Here is a 12,282-nt window from a genome sequence, read left to right on the forward strand (position 1 = left end):
TGAACCATTCTGAGTGAGACAAATTTACATGAAATCCAGATGGGGGAAATTAGCAAGAGAGCCTTAACTGCCTGTGATTGTTTACAGCTTTGCTTAGTCTAATGAATTTTACGGGACTTTAAGAAGAATCTTATGGGACATAGTTCTGGGGGAGATGAGTGGAACCCCAAATCATTTGACCCAAGTTGTTCTTTCCATTATTTGGCAGGTCTACATATAGTCAGTTATGAATGCCTCAAGGATAATGTGCAACATCAGACACAATGTATTTCTTTTAATAATGAGTGTTTATTTTGATAAAAAGTATATAATTTTTCCTTTAGCAGCATAGATTCATTTTCACCAAACTCTACAGAGTGATTTATCTCTTCTGCCATCCCCGGTTAACAAACAAGCTAAGACTAAGGCACTTCCACAGCCTCCCATGCACTCCTTTTCTTTAAAGTTAACAAAACCACTTAAGTCTTGTCAACCCAAAATGTGATAAATGTTTTACATTCCTCTTATGATCTCTGCTCAAATATTTGTTTTTATTTTGGTTCATTTAACAAAAAGAGAGAGAAAACTTTCACCTTTAAACTTTTGTGCCCAGGACTGGTAGGCCATGAGACACAATAAATTTGACAGATTTGCTTCTGTCAGAATGGCCTATCTTGGAGGGCTGACCTCACTTTGAAGCTGCTCTAATACAATGATTTAGAGTTCTCACAGGCTCAAGTACTGCAGTTATGTTAATCTTTCCTGGTCTTACATGTGGATTCTTTTCTTCATATTACCTCCATTTTCTTTAGCTGACTTGTCTCTGTAATAGTACAATCAGTAGCTTGTTTTTGTTAAAAAACATTTTTTAATAGTTTGCTCTGTATGATCAGAGTTCCCCTTAGGGGTTATTGCCTACTGTTAAATCCTTACCTAGTATGGAGAGTTACTTAGGATAGGTGACACTGTTTCCCCCCACCACCACTTTTTTTTTTTTTTTTTTAAGATTTATGTATGTATTTGGAAGCCAGATAAACGGGGACAGAGAAATCTTCCATCTACTAGTGAATTCTCCACATGCCCTCAATAGACAAGAGCTGGGCTAGTCTGAAGCCAGGAGCCAGGAACTCCATCCAGGACTCCCACAAGGGTGGCAAGGGATACTGGTACTTGAGCCATCATCTGCTGTTTCCCCTCCTTCAGCAGGGAACTGGATCAGAAGCAGAGTAGCCAGGACTTGAACCATATATGATGTGGGCATCCCAAGCAGGAGCTTAACCCTCTGTACCACAAAGCCTGCCCCACTGTTCCCTTTTTTCAAGTTTGTGGAAACCTAGAGTGCAGGAGGCTCACATAATGAACGGATGGATGAGCCAAGAAGTGTAGAACTCAGATTTATTGACCCATATTTACTCTGTAGTCTGACCATTGAGACAACACTATTTATCCACATCAATTTAGTTCAATAGTAAGGGATTCTGGCAGTTGACTGTAGCATTTTAGCTTTTTAAAAACATTCCCACAGGGTTTATCTTCATCTTTAGGTGCAGCTGACCTCTTATCTGCTTTGCTTTATCATTCCATTAAAAAGAGCAGGGGTGATACTATGATTGAAACCATTTTGTAACAGCTGCTGGTGATCTTAGTCCTCCTTAGTGCAACGCTGCTGGTCATTGCTAGTAGGTACAGCTGGGTTAGTGACATGGTGCCATGTGTGGTGGACTTAGTCACTGGACCTTTTGCCCTCTCTTGTGCCTAGCTCAGTGCCTGATAGACACCAGTAAATGTTTACTGCTGTTGAACACAATTACAAGCCCAAGGCTGGCTTCACAGGTTGGCACTGGAGCTCTCTAACCTTGAAATTACGAAAATTTCACTTTTCTGAAAAATCTGGCAAATGCATTGACTACCCACAGAAACTCTGAAGTTAAAGTGTACGCTTGAGAAAAGGCAATCTGCTGGTATTTATTAATTGCAAAGGGAAGCTCCTTGAACTTCAGGTACCTTCCAGGCCATCACGTAAGTCATAGAGATTAGAGAAATTTATAGGAATCTACCCTTCATTAAGGACGAAACACTGTACTCTTCCATATTTTGCTTGGAGTCCATTCCGTGCCCCAGAGCGATTCACCTGGTACTCTTTCACCACCTTCAATCTCATTATTTTGAAGAGGGAGTTAGAGTGAGTGGATGAAGCAGACAGCAGAGAAACATCTGACTTAGTTTGCCTACATGATACTTGCTGTACAGGACAAAGCAGATTTCACTGTCTGGCCTTAATCTGAGCCTAATTTTGTTTTGTGCTTGTAAATCAGTTCTATGTGGTTATTTCAGTAGTGGCCAAGATTTGAGTTCCTGACCCTGAACAAAGTGCAGAAGGAGGGACCTTCCCTAGCCCACTGTATCCAGAAACACTTTTCTTACCAAATAAGAAGCTTCTAGGTTATAACTGATTTTTTTTCCAGATTTATCCAACACCCTTATTGTCCCAGTGACACACCTACTAATTGGGTACTTTCCTAAGTGTTGGGGATAAAGCTGGTGCAAAATGGATCCTGAAAGAGTTTATAATCCAGGAGACAGACAAAAAGCAAGTAGTTAATGTGTAATTTAATGTCATGTCCTTGCAATCAGTGGTGTGAAGGAAAGCAAAACAAGGTATCACCAAGGGTTTACAATCTGACAGCAAGGTGACTTCTGCATTTTTTCAGGGAGGTTGTTTTGAAGGCATTGAGTCACTTTGAGTTTTGAAAGGAAGCCTAACAGTTGGGAAGGTCTAGGGAGTGCAGTTTTTCAAGTCAGTAATTCAGACCTAAACAGCTTTGGTCACAGAGCACAAACTTTTTCTAGGGCACCTCTTACCTTTCAAGGAGATAGTGGGCTTGCCATGCATCGGACTTTTAAGTACATTTATGTTTTTCTTGTCCTCCCATTAGTTCCTTTTTCATAGTTGCAGCCTGATTGAACTGTATTGATTTTCACCTGCCCCTTTCCTCTTCCCTCTCCCTGCTTATACTAACAAGAACTTTGAACCTTTCTACTTTTTTTTTTTTTTTAATGGGCTGCTTTGGGAGCTACAATTCCCCTTTCTTCCTATTATTAATTAAAGGGAAAACCAATAGAGTGATGCAGCCCAAGGATGCAGGGGTCCCGGACTCCCCTCTGAGTAGCTTTCAGTGTCTCTTGCCTTGTGTTTTCAGGGAAAGTTATAGCATAAACACTAATTAGTTCTTCTGTAAAGTGAGGCATTGGGATCAGATGACTTCCACAGCCTCTTTCAGCTTTGAAGCTCTGTGGAAATTCCATGTCGTGTGTGTGTGTGTGCATATGTGTGTATGTGTGTACACTTGAAAAAGTTCTTGAAAAAATTGGAGTTAACAGTCTTTGCAAACAAAAATTTTTAATCCATGCATTGTTTTTTCATAATACACATTTTCCATGAACTTTTGGAAGACTCATATATGCACTGATTTTGGAATTTTTCATATGAGAATAGACTTGTCTTTTAATTCCATATCCTTGTTTGTACACACGTACTCTCTGGGGCCCGGGACATTCCATTATAGTAAAACTTACCAAGGTATGTCTCAAACTCATATCTGTAAAGTCGAATATGTGCTATTCTGGTGTAATATGTGGTTTTTTTTTCTGATTATAATTGTCCTTTAGACTAAAATCAGTAGTTATCATAAACAGAAACAAGGTTTTATATGTCTATTTATACCCCAATCTATTCCAGTGATACACTTACCTGTCTGTTCTTTGCCAGCCCTTACTACTACCCTCAACAAACACACCATTCCTCAAATTTCTTGTTGAAAAATAATAATTGTATCTTTAAAAATTAATAGATTTGGGAGCCAGTAGAGAATAGGAGTGTAAGATTGGTCAGTTTGGAGAAAGTACCCTGCCAAGGTGAACTTCCCTGTTCTTCAGCTCAGAATTCAAACTGCTGCTGTCCTAGCTTAATCTGCTAGAGCATCTGAGAGAACAAGCTTGAAGAGGGAGTGTTTCTCTCATATCTGAAAAAGAACCAAGGGACTTTCCTTGGCCAACCTTCCCATCTTTGTTTGCCCAGCTTTCCCAGCCAGAGGCAATGTTAGGGCAGATAGAGGTCAAGAAGAGAGGATCTCATCTCTGTTTTTCTTAAATAATAATAATAATAAGAAGAAGAAGGCTATGGATGGGCTTATAACAGTGTTGATGATCCACAAAGAATTAGGGATTCAAGACACGGATGTCCCATTTCACTTAAAAGTAGAAAATGACCAGAGGAGTTTCTAAAAGTCCTTGCAGCACACATGAAGCATAAGCAATTGAGTAGGAGGCTCAGGCTCAGGCTACAGGATTGGCAGCAGCAGTCATTGATATACTGTTTTGAAAGTTTAAGATGCTGGCTACATATGCAGTGTCTCTTCATGTTTAAATCCATAAATCCTTATATAAGCATAATTTACAGAAATAAAACAATCAGTTTAAATTGAAGCTAAATTCACAGTCAAGTACAAATTAAGTAAACTCTCAAAATAATTTAAAATTAATGATATGCCCCAAAAAAGAGGTAAGGATGTATTTGGGTGCTATGTGAATAACAGGGCATTTCAGTTTCTGAAGTAGGTTGAAACTCACTGCTTTCCATCCTCTGATTATTACTCCACAATATCCAGTCTTTTATAAAAGTTCTCTTCTTGCTGCCCCCTTTTCCTTTAAATAAGAGGATCTGTATTTTTTATTCACTTTGTAAAATATTCACTCTGCCCTGAAGCACATGATATGAACAGCACATAAACTTAAAAGTATTATTGGAATTTTTATTCTTCCTTTTCCATTTTTATTTTTAAAATTCACTTATTATCAGATGTACTTTTTAGGAAGGGAAGGAGCAACAGAGAATCCTAAAACAAAATTTACAGCTTTTGAAAAGGTAAATTAATGAGCTGCAAGAAGACTAGAGTCAAAGCTTGATCTGTGCTTTCACTGTAGACTTCATCACAGCATTAGGAAAATAACACTCAGATACACCCATGCTGAACAGTTAAGGCTAATCACCAAAAAGGAGCAAATGAACTTACTAAGCATAAAATTATCTGTGTGCTTTGTTTGGAAATGTAAAAATTAATGTTCTTTCTATGATAAGCATTTTTTTCCATCATACTGACTAAGAAATGCTCACTGAGAGAGCCCACTGTGAGATAATGTACTCAGGATAATCATGTTTAACTTTCAGTTTTAAAAGAGCTCTTACCATGTGGTCATTTTTTGGACCATGCTTTAAAGTTAATAATGGAAAAAAGTATAACTATTAAAGTGTGTTATATAAAAATTTTAAAAATTGATGTTTGCCTGCTTTAAAAAAATAAAAGACACACTCTTGCAGACATAGCTGTTAAGAGCTTTAATAGAGGTTATGATTTTCAACAGTTGAGTTATAGTTTATGGTGCAGATGGTACTTTGGGTATAGTTGAAACAATAATTGATGGTTTCTATTTCTCTCTTCCTCTGTTAGATTCAAAAGAGCAAAATACCTTTGTCCCAAAGAGGAATTTTTCAGTTCCAATTACAGCTTGTATCAAATAAACAGCTCTTCTATTGCATGTTCCATACTTGTCCACAGTGACCTGGGTGTTGGTCCCTCTCTTTTCATTATGGTAGGCTTCCCTAGGTTTGAAATAATTGTTTTGGGGAAATTCTGTTTCTCAGTACTAACCTGCAGTTTGGGTAGCCTATCCTCAGTCCAACTAATACATAATTTTTCTTTTGTAATATAAAAACCAAAGTCCTGTATTGTTCCAAATAAAATATGCAAAAACAAAACAAAAAAACTCCTATGAAACAAAGAGGTAGGCACCATTGTCAAATATTTTTGAAAACTCAGCTTTGGAATTACTTAAAATACATAGATACATTACAAATTTTGAGCACTTTTTTTTTAAATGCAGTGTTTCAAATGATAAATCTCATATCTGACTTTTTTAAACTCTCATTGAGAAATATAAATTAAATGAATTTGTAACATACACATGATTCAGATGGTTATAGTACTATTAAATTTTTCTACATATCCAAACTGTTATCTTACATGGTTTTTCCAGGGCCAGCAATATTAAGCACATTTCAATCTTTTAGAGCAAATCAGTATAAATGACAGTGTATGAATTAAGGGAAGTAATTCTGTCACAGCTCTTAAATTTTGTTTTAAAGTATATGTTCAGACCACATAAAGTTTGAATGAGAAATCGTTTTTTTCATCTCTGATTCCAGTGTTCTAAACTTGACACAGTAAGTTTTAGTTTAATTCCTATGTTGCTTTTTATTTTGAAAAGTAAAATATTATGTAGGTTTTCAATATCTGCCAAGTGTACAGATATACTGTAAGAGTTCATTAACAACAATAGCCTGTTAAGAGTTTAGATGTAACTAATTATGGTTCAAAATGCCACTGATAATTTTATTAAGGTATTTCTTAGGCTTCACTTCTAAATTACCATATTGTACATAAAGCATTATTATGCAAAACAGAGGACAGCTTTAAGTGTGACTTGTCATTTATCCCCTGCATGCAGTTAAAGTAGAAAGTTAGAACTCAAAATTATGAGTTACTCCCCTGTACAGATTGACATCTGCTTTTAAGAGAATAGCATTTTTTAAGATTTTTTTTGAAGCTTAAAAAGATTTGTTTGGTTAAACTTATCCTAAGTTCATAACTATTCAGAACAGTGTTTTCAGAATCTTTTATATTAAGATTTACGGGACGGAAAAACAAAAACCAACACTAAGAAATGACCTGTGCTGTGGCAGTGTTTCGCACTCTGCTCTTGTGAGAACTAAGCGAGCTAAAGTCCCGAAGAGAGGTAGGATCAGGAAGTAGAGCTGTTCCCCTGCTGGGTAATTTCCCCACCCTTTTTCCAAAGATTGCTTCCTACAGGCAGGACTCGGTGTGCAGCTCACTTGGAAAGCCCGTGTACTATACAGCCCTCACCTCCCAGAAATTAAATCCCAAAGCTGTCTTCCCCGCCAGAGAAAACTTTTACTTTCAAGTTTTGTGTGAGCTGGAAAAGGTCTTGAACTTAGACTCATTGGATGGGCTGTGCGAAACCTGTCTGCAATTCGTGATGCTGAGGCAACTTTAAAAACGACCTGCGGACACTCTCCCTGGCTGTGACAGCAAGGCCCCTTGGCGGAGCGCAGCGGCTCTCCCGGGCTTACCTGAGCTGCCTGCGCCGGGGCCGGGCGGGGCGGGCCGGGGCCGCTGTCGCTGCGCTGGGAGCGAGCTGTGTGCGCTCCAGGAGTCGCCCGAACAATGCGAGCGGGGCGCCGAGCGCGCCCGGCCTATGGACGTTACGTCACTGCGCTGCCTTATAAGGCGCTCCGCGTGTGCGGCGCGGGCGGCGGGGGCGCCGGTGACAGCCAGACCCTCGGCGGTGGCGGCAGTGCGCAGCTCAGCGCCCCGCTCCCATCCCTGCGATGTGAACCGACAATCTCTCCCCAGATCCCCAGGCAGGGAATGGGCAGTAGCCCTGGGACACCAGCGCCCTCCTGCAGGGTTAAGCAAGACTTTGGGGTCATGGTGGCACCGATAGTAACTTTTCTCTCTCTGGATCTCTAACGCTTCTGTTACTGCTTCGGGATGTTAAATAAATACGTATCCTGTTACTCTAACGTAAACTTCTGTAAATACATTTTTGTTACATTTGTATTTGGTTGCTTGGGGGGAGGCGGGAGAGGGAAATGAGAGATCGTTTTTTTTGGACATCTCCGGAGGGTGATTTTAGACTTCAAACCTTCTCTTTCTCTTTGTAAAGGGTTGGGGTCCTTAGAGGATAGTATTTTATTTCCTGATGATGTAACTACCAAACAATTCTTCAAGTGATGATGGGAAGGCCAGATGAAATCTTATTTTTTCAGTGTTTTTACTCAAAGAACCTCCTCACTCCCCATTTCTGCATGCCTGTGTTTTAATGAAAGCGGTTAAAACTAACCAGATTATTTGGCAGGGAAAGTATTTTTAAAGAAATTAAATGTTTTGTTCTGTACTTTCAAGGCAAAATATAAAAATAGAACTTCAGAACTAATTTTAATTTATTTACTCTCTTCTACCATCAAACAAAATACAAGACATGAGGAGAAAAAAAGAAAGTCGCCAAGTATGATTGAATTAAGTCTGTTGTCCTCTGGTATGGGGCAGATTGACTTGGTCTGAATCCTAAGAATTAACCTCCTAATTATCTTGAACATCAGTAAGAAAAGTAACCTTTAAAGTCTTAGCCCAACTATATGAATCTGCTAGATAAATTAGGGACGTGGAAGTATTATTTGCCAGCTTCAGATGAGCACTTTTAGTAGCTTCAGTTTTTAACCCCCCCTTTTAAATTACATTAAAATAGGATTGCTTCCTATTATGATGTACATATGTCTGTAGCATTATTTTTTCCATATGTTTTGTCAAAAAAGAAATTAATGAAAATAGTCTGCTGCTTTTTCTTAGTGTGGGGTGGAGAAAGAAAGAGATGGTTGCAGTGTTGTATAGTTGTGCAAATGGTGTGGAATAAAGATGCAGAACACACAAAGAAATGTGTATCCCCTTTGTGAAACTGGGTGCTTAGTTATCAGTTCTTCTGGGCCACTCTGCTATGACCAGATCACTCGACAAATGAGAAGCCTGTATTAAACCCACTCCTGTTTTCCTCTATACTGTTTTAAAATAAGTAAATGACCATATCCATAAGTGTAACTTACATTGTAATACTGGCTTTATACTTTTATGTTAGCATTGTAGATGATATGTTACTTTCACTGAAATTTTATGAAGTGCATTGTAATCTTTTTTGTTTCACATACTTGCGTGTACTTATTAAGCATCCTATTGAGACTTGTAAAAATTAAAAATGAGATGAAATCACTGTTAGGAAGTTTGCATGAATCATGAACACCTGGATCTCAGCCCCAGCCTGATAACAAAATGTCCCTTTACTCCAAAGCTAGCATTTTTGTAGCTTGTTTTGACATTTTCCCTTTGATGGGCAAAGAAATGTCCTAACATTTAACAGTACCATTTAGTTTTTTCTCATGTTTTTGTACTCAGCGCTTTGCATTTATTTCCAATCTTTTAACTTCCCAGTTCCCCTTGAAATATGTTTGTTCCTCTTTTAAATATGTTAGTTTTATTTCCTCCTTTCTTTAGCTCTATTCTGAAAGTTAAAGAACTTGAGTAGAGCGAAAAATTGTCTAAGGAACTTGAAGCAAGATAAAAAAAAAAAAAAAAAGGACTAAGACCCCCTGCTCCTTGACCGCCTCTCTTAGTGCTGTTAATCCCTGAAGTAGCAGTGGCCTGCCACCTGGATATGACTCAGCCTTCCAACTGGGCCATGATATGTGACCAGTCTCTTCAGTAACCAATAATAATGTTCGTTTACTGAGCTTTCAGCTCATGCCAGTCACTGGGCTTAGTGCTCTACATGCATCATTTAATCTTCATATTTTGAGGTGGTATCATCCATATTTTTCAGATGAAAAATCCTATTTGGAAGAAGTAGCTTGGCCAGGGTTGCACAGCTAGTGAACTAATAATGCAAAGATTTAAACCAGTGTTGTATACGGCCTTTACCTTATCTTTTGTTGATTTGTTCAGATTCTCTCAGAGGTGGTGGTGTTAAGGGAGTATTCTGATTTAATTGAGAAATGTATGTCTTTATTTTCCAGTTCTCTTCATAGGCCACAAATTGGCAGAATCACCCTGATTTTGCACTGAATAATCACTAGGGGCTTTCATTCACATTAGAGACATTTTAGATCTATGTATGTACTAAGCCAGTTTTCTGGAAGGTAGCAGTGATATGTCTTGTTCTTATAAAATTAGAATATTTTGACAGTTTTCCAACAGATGGAAGTCAAGGGTTTGGAGCAAAATGAAGCCTTTATCTATCTGACAGACCCCTGAGCTGTGTATTAGAAGTTCCAGCCAGACATTGGCACTGTGGTCCACTGGCCATGTGAATTAATGAATCATGTTTCATTTCCCTCCCTTTTCCTACCAGAATTCTCTTCGCGATGTAATTTTTGTTCTCTTGGCTTCTGACATAGATTTACTATGACCAGAGTTATGATCACTGTGCCTCGAAATTGGCTGAGAAAATTTGACTTCCTGGCCTAGTTCTATCCAATTACTGTATGGCTCTCTTTTCATTTTACAATCAGGAATTTTATACAAATAAACTTACTTACAAATAAGGTCCTTTCTGCAGTTAGTAATCTGAATTTACGATCCAAATCAGCAGTGGCTTTAAACTGCTATTTAGAAATGCTACAAAGGAATTTTTCTTCAGGGCTAGCTAACTACTTTCTAATGTGGGAGATGAGTCTTTGGGTGACAGGATACCAGGAGAGATCAACTAGATTTAGCTGGATGAAGTTAATTTTTATATAGCCAATAACTGCTGAATATCAATGATTTCCCATGGTTCAAGCTAATGTGAGGAGGTTATTATAACCACAGCAAAAAATGTTTTTAATAAAATCACTCACTACTGACCGTGATGACGTCATCATTATTTAGTGTTTAAAATTCAGTGTGCTGCTAAGCACATCAAACTAGTTCCTCTTTGTGAAATGACTGCTCTTATTATCTTTCATGTTCTCTCTCTATGCCTTTGTTTCTCCTTTCAGTCATCCAAATAAGTACCATGAAAGCTGTAACTAACTGAACCTTCCTTTAGCTGTCTACATTTTCATTGCTGTTTCTTCTGTTGGTGAAAGAATGGTGTGCTCTGCCCCCTACAAGCTCTGCTGCAAGCTCATTTGAATGGGGCACATTTGCTCCTTTGCCTTTATGAGATAGTATATGTGCAGACACTAATCACTGGTCCCCCCTCATCTGTGATTTCAGAGAATGTTAAATGGAGAATTCCAGAAATAAGCGGTTAGTAAGTTTTAAATAAATTTTGCTATAGTATTTTGTTATTAATTTATTATTAGTTATTGTTGAATTCTTACTATGGCCAATTTAAAATTTAACTCTGTTATAGTTATGTATATATGGGGAAAAACACCGTACATTCAGGGTTTGGTACTATCCTTAGGTTCAGGCATCCACGAAAGGTCATGGAACATTTCCTCTATAGGTAAGCTGGGGGCACAGTAAACGGTGTAATATACAAGGAAAAGCAGCAAATCTTATCATGGCCTTAGTTCTGTGTGAGAAGCTTAACAGAGTGAGTCCAGACTCAGGCTTGCACTGGGAGAGACAGAGCTCCATGGGCTGCAGTTGTATTGGCTGAAACAAGAGTCTTTGGTTCTAATGTCTTCTGCCCCATGGTACCTTCTAAAATTTTACCAGCAGCTATCTTGTAAAGAATCTTGTCCTTATACATTGGGTAACTCTGCTATGGGTCTGGTGCTGGTCCCTCCTGCTCTGTTGCTCTACAACTTAGGTCACAAATTAAAGGACACCACATGTAGGCAACTACAACATGGAACCAAAGAAGTCTCAAGTGAAAGCACCTCCTCACGTGCTTGGGATGATAATTTTTCTAGCCAACCTCTTCCTTTCATTTTTCTTGCTATTCCCCAGGTGCCACCTGCCTGGCCGTGATAACGCAGATGCCCACACAAAATATGTCACATCTGTCACTTCCTTGGCCAGCATAGCACTTAGACTTAGAGCCTTTAACCAGCATTTAACAGTTTGAACCTGGATATACATACAGACTGCAGTGAACATGGATATATGTACAAATCTTCTCTCTCTCTCTCTTTTTTTAAGATTTATTTATTTATTTGAAAGGCAGAGCTACAGAGAGGCAGAAGCAGAGTTCAGAGAGAGGAGAGGAGAGGAGAGAGGTAGGTTTTCCATCTGCTGGTTTACTCCACAAGTGGCAAAAACAACTGGGGCTGGGCCTATCAGGAGCCAGTAGCTTCTTCCAGGTCTCCAGTGTAGGTGCAGAGGCCCAAGGACTTGGGCCATCTTCCACTGCTTTCCCAGGTGCATTAGCAGGGAGCTGGATCAGAGTGGAGCAGTTGGGACTCAAATTGGTGCCCATATGGGATGCTGACACTGCAGGCAGCAGCTTTACCTGCTCCACCACAGCGCTGGCTCTGACCCTCTCATCTGCAGCCTACATCTCCCGTCCCTGGGCTCTGTAATCCTTGAGTTTTCTAGAACCTTCCTACTATTTGTCATATTTCAGCTGACTTTGATTCTAAAACAGCATTCTATACCCTCAAGAGCTAACTTGGAATGACTGCAGCAACAGTGTCAGTGGTGATAATAGGGAATGGGATACTCTAACGATGCCATGGTTTTTGTT

The 12,282-nt window shown here is 39.0% G+C and overlaps 2 protein-coding genes across 20 annotated transcripts in view; one reads left to right on the top strand and one right to left on the bottom strand.

Moving 5' to 3' along the window:
- The window catches only part of CMSS1 (cms1 ribosomal small subunit homolog), a 406,733-nt gene that overhangs the window by 54,857 nt on the left and 339,594 nt on the right, over positions 1 to 12,282 (top strand). The gene's annotated exons all lie outside the window — the stretch shown is intronic.
- The window catches only part of FILIP1L (filamin A interacting protein 1 like), a 299,608-nt gene that overhangs the window by 41,781 nt on the left and 245,545 nt on the right, over positions 1 to 12,282 (bottom strand). For 2 of the 11 annotated variants that reach the window (XM_017347157.4, XM_070071977.2), the window contains exon 1: positions 7,187 to 7,284. The exons of the other annotated variants lie outside the window; for them this stretch is intronic. The gene's annotated coding sequence lies outside the window, so the exon portion shown is untranslated. Of the gene's footprint in view, positions 1 to 7,186; positions 7,285 to 12,282 lie in introns of those variants that run through there. 11 annotated transcript variants of the gene reach the window in all.

Source organism: Oryctolagus cuniculus, chromosome 4 (genome assembly GCF_051225735.1).
Source record: "Oryctolagus cuniculus isolate XC-2025 breed Fujian yellow rabbit chromosome 4, ASM5122573v1, whole genome shotgun sequence".
Lineage (NCBI taxonomy): Eukaryota > Metazoa > Chordata > Mammalia > Lagomorpha > Leporidae > Oryctolagus > Oryctolagus cuniculus.